Below are 6,845 nucleotides of genomic sequence, written 5' to 3'. Positions count from 1 at the left end.
AATCTGCAAACATCCTCGCAATAACAACTAAAGCTTGGTTCCCACTAGAACGTAACGCAAGGACGTAAACGCAACGCAAGCGTTTTAACCAATGACAAGCGAAGTTATAGACAGTTAGCAATCACAAGCGAATAAGCCATCGCTTGTGATTGGTCAATTCACTTGCGTTACGTCCTTGCGTTGCGTCGCTAGTGGGAACCACGCTTTAAGCTTGGTTCCCACTAGCGACGCAACGCAAGGACGTAACGCAACAAAAGTGATTTTGACCAATCACAAGCGATGGATTATTCGAACAGTGGCTTGTGATTGGTCAACTCGCCCTTGCGTTGCGTCCTAGTGGGAACCACGCTTTAACCTCTCTCCTTTGCCCGAAATTGTCCCAATAATTGTTAACAAAATTCATTTAGCGTAACGCCCGTTACATAGGCTTTATACATTGCAAAGTACTAAAATTTGAAGTGTAGGCCCTATGTTCATTCCTGCTTTTTCTTTTTATTCTTAGTTTGTACAAAATCGGCGTATCGGCTATGACACCTGTATTTTAACAATGGGAATGCAAATTATTCGTTTAGGTGACTTTTAATCAAAACTGTATGAGATATTATAGTGCAACCTTATGCCACGTTTTAATTCTAGGTATACTCTAGCATTATTACCATTCAGAGAGGTGAGTCGATAGGGTAGAGTTAAGTACAAGAAAAGCCATGTGGTCATGGATTACTTCAGTTCACTTCCATTTGTAATAACATTTATATTATATGATGATTTATGTAGGCTATATAACTGTATTGTTATATCTTTCTAGAAATTGAAGTGTAGGCTCCACGTTTATTCGTTTTTCTTGCGTGCAAAATCGTACATCGGCTATGCCACCTGTATTGTAACAATGGGAATGCGAATCATTACTGTAACCTTATGCTACGTTGTTATTATTCTAGGCGTACTCTAGCCATGGAGGTAAGTTAATACAACTTTGGAACCAGAAATTTCGATACCTTACCTTCAACAATTTTCTGGAGTGGACAGTATACATATTGGCTGTGTATAGTCCCATGGAGGTAAAAAACAAATTATTTTGTACCTCCATGCTCTAGCCCTGTCCGTCCCTACACAATCCCATGTTATACCTGAGGTTTGAACGTAGTATTCTTCATTATTCTACTAATCCGCCGAATAATTACCAGCTTATACAGAATCTTAATTATAATTACGGCGACCCTTTGACGACTCTCACTGTTTACTCTGGATTTCCTAATTTGTATTCAAAAAGTATGTTCATTTTAATTTGCAGTGTTTACATCAGTTTACATGAAGGATACTGTACCTACAATTCCCATTGTATCATGAAGGATACTGTACCTACAATTCCCATTGTATCATGAGGGATACTGTACCTACAATTCCCATTGTATCATGAAGGATACTGTACCTACAATTCCCATTATATCATGAGGGATACAGTACCTACAATTCCCATTATATCATGAGGGATACTGTACCTACAATTCCCATTGTATCATGAAGGATACTGTACCTACAATTCCCATTGTATCATGAGGGATACTGTACCTACAATTCCCATTGTATCATGAAGGATACTGTACCTACAATTCCCATTGTATCATGAGGGATACTGTACCTACAATTCCCATTGTATCATCGTATTCGAGATTGTCAACGTTACACCAACCTGAGTCTGCTAATTTCCAGTTTATTGATCAGTATAGTAACGTAATTGTTATAAAACGTATACGCCTTCACATTGTGTCCCCATATAATGTAGCTTATGTTGTTTTCAATTTTTGTCTATCCAATCCAAGTACACTCTTTTTTAATGAAAGTCCTATTAGTCCTATTAATTATTGTATTAGCCCATGATGGAGTAATTTATAGTTCTTCCAATTTCCATTGTATTTCAGTAATAAACGGCTACTACCTTAAGGGCCTGTTTCTATTAAAAAAGAACGGTTTTCTTAGTGTAATATAATGTTGTTATGAGGTTTCTGACTTGTAAGGAAGACTCTTTACTCACTTTGCTGTCGTAACACATATATTGTTTATTCAGTGTAATACTTGATACAATAATACTTCAGTATAATATAAGGATAAGGATGCTGTCGGTGAGGTGTGTAGGTCTGCTTCTGGAGAAGTGGCTGTGAGGTGTGTCTTCCGTGAGGTGGCTGTAAGGTGAAACTTGGGAGTATATTGGCTTCGGTTCATTTGCATATGTTAATACGTCGTCTGTGAGGGTAACGATTGGTCCTAAGTTGATCCAGGGGTGTTTAGGTGGGAGTGATTAACGGTATAATAAGGTATTTCAATGATGGATGACACTGTCAAATCTGTACTTAAATAGTGTCAATCTCTCCTGGTTTAACGATGGGAAAAGTCACAAAGTTAAGCTAAGTGTTTTCTTTAGGGATTCTATTATAAACTAAATGGACTTTTAAAACATCTGGACAAACTCTCCTCTGGACTTTCTGGGTCAAGTTTGTGAACTTATTTGAATTCTAATACAAAGGTTGATTTCTAAATTATAAAAGTATATCATTACATTACATTAGAAACCGGCAGTTGTTTTCGTAGGGTCTTCCTTGGCTTTTGCGCGCGCGTTCTTTTCTCTGCATGGTCTTAGCTTTAGAAACCCATCAATAGAGGGCGACATCAAAAAAAAATTATACAAAATTTGTTTTCAGGTATTTAGATTTTTTTATTGGTTATCCGCACTTGGCGGATAACCCCTTGTTATTGTCAGGATCTTTTTTGATTATCCGCACTTGGCGGATGATAACCCCTTGTTATTGTCAGGATCTTTTTTTTTTTGGTTATCCGCACTTTCTCCCATATTTTGATATTTGATAGATCAATCAATTATCTTTCGCATGATTTACCATTTTAAAATGTTTTATTACGCCATCATACGCAAAAACGTGAATAACTTTGGTCACTTATTTTCATCATTCCAATAAATTTTAATTTGTTATAGCTCCTCAGAATGAAAAGTGATTAAAACGTTTTCTGGAAGCTGTTGAATTGTAGATAGAATTCATGTACAATGAATTATGCGCATCGGATGTTGTGACGTCATCATATTGCTAGTTCAATTATATAAGTCGTAATTTCATATTTTGCGTCATATGACATTTAAAAGAACGCGCTCTCATATTCTACGTATCCTAATTTCTTCAACACGTTGATATGTTGTTGCTCAGATAATTTCCTTCCAAAATTGCTATCTACGTGTTTCATTTTGATGACGTCATCATGTTAAAAATTGAATTAAAAGATGGTCTCGTAATTTCATCTATGCTACACTGTATAACATATAATGTATCTTGTAAATACTGTTATAATACCGCAATGATATAGGTACAATTCAGCATAGACTTGCCCCAAGTCTTTTTTTATTTATTTGTTTTTATTTCGATTTTTGTCTGAAAAAAATATCCAAAATCAAGTAGTATACGTATGAAACGCCATATGTGCCATATCTTTTTACTAATATTAAGACAAAACTCCGTCTGGAACCCAGACTAAATTCAGCACTGTAAACATATGGAACTCATGTCTTAGGATGGCATAATAATTGTCGGCCTTCATATTGTTTAACGTATTTGCATGTTGCGTGTCCGCGGATAACCCGAACTCGTCAAAGTGACGAGTTCAAATCTAGTTCTTATTCTCCCGTCTTTCCACGAATTGCGCCTGTATCTCTAAATCTTCTCAACATACCATTGTATAACTTTATCAGAAGATTGGCCTCTTCTGAAGATGTCGTAATAAGGTTTTCGGTCTCGTCCGTGTTGCGCAGAGTAACATACGTTTTTTTATTAGAGGGCTTAAATGCAAATTAAAAAAATATTTAAGGTATAGGCAAGTTATTTTGCAATTCTTAACACATAAAATGTTTACTTTACAGTTTCTGGTTTCTAGATCAAAATCGAAAGACTAAAAACGAAATGTGTTTATAGATTTTGTAAGTAAATGTATGGTGTTATCATTTAATTTGCACGATTTTTAGTTGTATTTTGTGCACAATACCATTTCGTAAGGTCTTCCTTGGCTTTGTGTTCGCGGTCTTCTTTCTGCATGGTCTTAGCTTTAGAAACACCCATCAGTATAGGGCGAAATTTAAAAAACAAAATATACAAATTTGTTTTTGGTATTTAGATTTTTTTGTTTATGGTTGTTTTCAGGGGTTTTTTTTCAGTTTTTGTTGGTAAATAGACTGACCCAAAAATACAGTTCAATAATTATATGATTTGTGGGCCGGAGATTCAAATTCAATACATAAGTTCGGCAATACTGCTGTACTTTTGCACCTAACTTGAAATCGCTGCTGCAAATAAAGATAACCGCCGCGCAAATGGCGAGAGGGTAAATGTTTTGGGTTGAGATTGAGGTGCGAACAGTACCACCCAATATTATTGTGTTGCAAAAAGAAGACAAATGTCAAATATTACGTGAGTTGACTACCATATGCGGTTTTGGTATCATGTTCTTCCATACCGCATAGTCAAAATGAGCGAAAATAAATATTTCATCAGCGGCACACTTGTTGCACCATTATTTGGACAAGACTGCTAATTAGTAAAAATGTTATGTAAGTATTTCTCTATCACCTCCTGATTTTTACCTATGTCTGGCTGGTTAAGGCAGCTAGGCCAGATTTGTATTATTTTTCTTTTATATTAGATAAAAGATCCATCAAATTAAATCCATTCATTCACCTAGGTATTAAATATTTTGCATTATTCTGTAAAATCAGAAGTTTGTTAGTTAGCAGGTAAGCGCAATACAAAATGTTTCAGTTTATCTTCCTGAACGAGAATAGATCCATGCTGTACAGTATAAAGTAAGGTGTTAAAGAGTTTATGGAAATAACATAATGAAATTCAATGTCTAATGCTGTCATGCATTGTTAACTTTTACAAACATTCGGACGTATAAAAATGAAATACTTTGTGAGCAAAGCGAGCACCATTAGGCTGGGGACCGCCAAGGGCCCCGGAAGCCTGGCTCTTTGAATAATATATAGATCGTTTCAATCAATTTTTGAGCACATACAAATTCCGCCTAGAAGAATACCATTATTTTGGGAAAACACTTTTTAGGCACTGTTCCTGATGCGTCACTCGCAAAATCTATTCTTCTATACTGTCTTTTCTGAAATTACATATGGTACCATACGTCATGCATGTCATTGAAGTCTACTGTCTATTTCATTTCAACAATTTAATGTGCGCCGGTGTTTATTATTATAAAGGTTTGTGCAAAAAAGTGTACATAATTAAATCACGCACTCGCAAACTTGTCTTCTGAAATGTAGCTTTCCTGTGATATGTTTATTGAACTTGTTAAAACTCTTCAGGTCTACAGAAGGATATATTTGAGCCAGGAAGCATTGTGTCTTGCCTAGTAGCGGAATATAAAAGACCAGAAGTAGAGACATTTGAAGTAATTGGTTACAGAGTTTTCTTCTTTACATACAATACTTGGAAGAGAAAGGTGGCTTATATGGAAGACCTGTATATCATGAAAGAGTTCAGAGGTAAATGACCTACTAACTGACCTATGACCTACTACTGACTGACCTTTAATGTATGTGAATGCATCCAAATATTTTAAAAATGCTTTCTGGTAATATAAACCAAATTTCAATAAAAAGTCAATTAGCATGTCACCAAAAAAGAAAATATCAATGTTATTCTTTACTTAAATTTTATAGGAAGAGGTTACGGACGAATTATGATGAGAAGGGTTGCTGAGGTAATTATGTAAAAAAATAACTGAAAAACATGAATAATTAATGAATATATAAATAATTTCTAACTCATATAACAGCATTCTAATTTTTTTCACATTGGTTTAGAGAAAGGTTGCCAGAGAATGCAGTGGGCAGTGCTAGGTTGGAATAAACCAGCAATTAATATGTATAAAACAATCAACTCAATAGATTTAACAGCAACTGAGGACTGGCATATGTACACAATGTTTAAGCCTCAATTGTTAACATTTGTGGCTAATTCTTAATTATTCTATTTAAACACAATTTTCAATTTAAAAATGTTAGTATAATAATGTAATATTGTAATGCCTTTTCAACATGTTTTGCTGGCTGCTTTCCATGTGGCTACGCACTGATCGCGTTTTCGTCATGAAAATGAAACATTGAGACACAGTTTAATTTGCCGTATCAGACTGGAGCATGTGTGAAAGACCATTAATTAGTCCGGTCAAATTAGAACAGAATTCATTTTTGTTGTACTTCCTAACAGTAAGACCCATCTGAACAACATAAATGGAGAAAAGGAAGACAAATTGCTAATTTGCAGATAACTAAAATGGCCGTTTTCTCCCAATTTTACCCAAATATCAGTATTAAAGCATCCGATTTTGGCAAACATATATTTTGCAAGAAAATCAACTTTTAAAAATCCAAGATGGTTTGTATAGTATTGTATGTTGTTGTTATTTTTATTTAACTTGAACTTGAAATATACTTCAAAATGGCTGCCATATTTCTTATCCTGTATAAAACACCAAATCAAGTCTTTCAAAATTGTCTGTCATAGGTCGAAATCACGTATAAATTTTGCTTTTAGAAGCAGTCCTCATGAAACATTCATTTCCAGTATTAAAATTGTAAATTTAAAGTAAAAGTTGGTCCTATTGTCACCAATGGGAGTTTACGAATTAGCTGTCGCATTTATAAATGAACTTGATTTTAAATGTTAAAACAAAAATGAAATACTTGGATTCAACAAATATTATTTAATTTTACTTTATTGATAAAATCAGATTTCTTTTCATGTTTCAAACAATGTTAGACAACTTTAACCATG

At 34.6% G+C, this 6,845-nt stretch overlaps 1 long non-coding RNA gene across 1 annotated transcript; it reads left to right on the top strand.

Moving 5' to 3' along the window:
• The first annotated feature begins 819 nt into the window (after positions 1–819).
• LOC144848834 (uncharacterized) lies at positions 820–6,238 on the top strand. The gene is made up of 3 exons (XR_013613938.1): positions 820–957; positions 5,372–5,551; positions 5,729–6,238. It is a non-coding gene; the product is annotated as an uncharacterized LOC144848834 (long non-coding RNA).
• The last annotated feature ends 607 nt before the right edge of the window (positions 6,239–6,845 follow it).

The sequence above is a fragment of the Antedon bifida genome, chromosome 7 (genome assembly GCF_963402885.1).
Source record: "Antedon bifida chromosome 7, ecAntBifi1.1, whole genome shotgun sequence".
NCBI classification, from domain to species: domain Eukaryota; kingdom Metazoa; phylum Echinodermata; class Crinoidea; order Comatulida; family Antedonidae; genus Antedon; species Antedon bifida.
The sequence above is the reverse complement of the archived record's forward strand: the minus strand, read 5'-3'. Positions and strand labels throughout refer to the sequence as shown.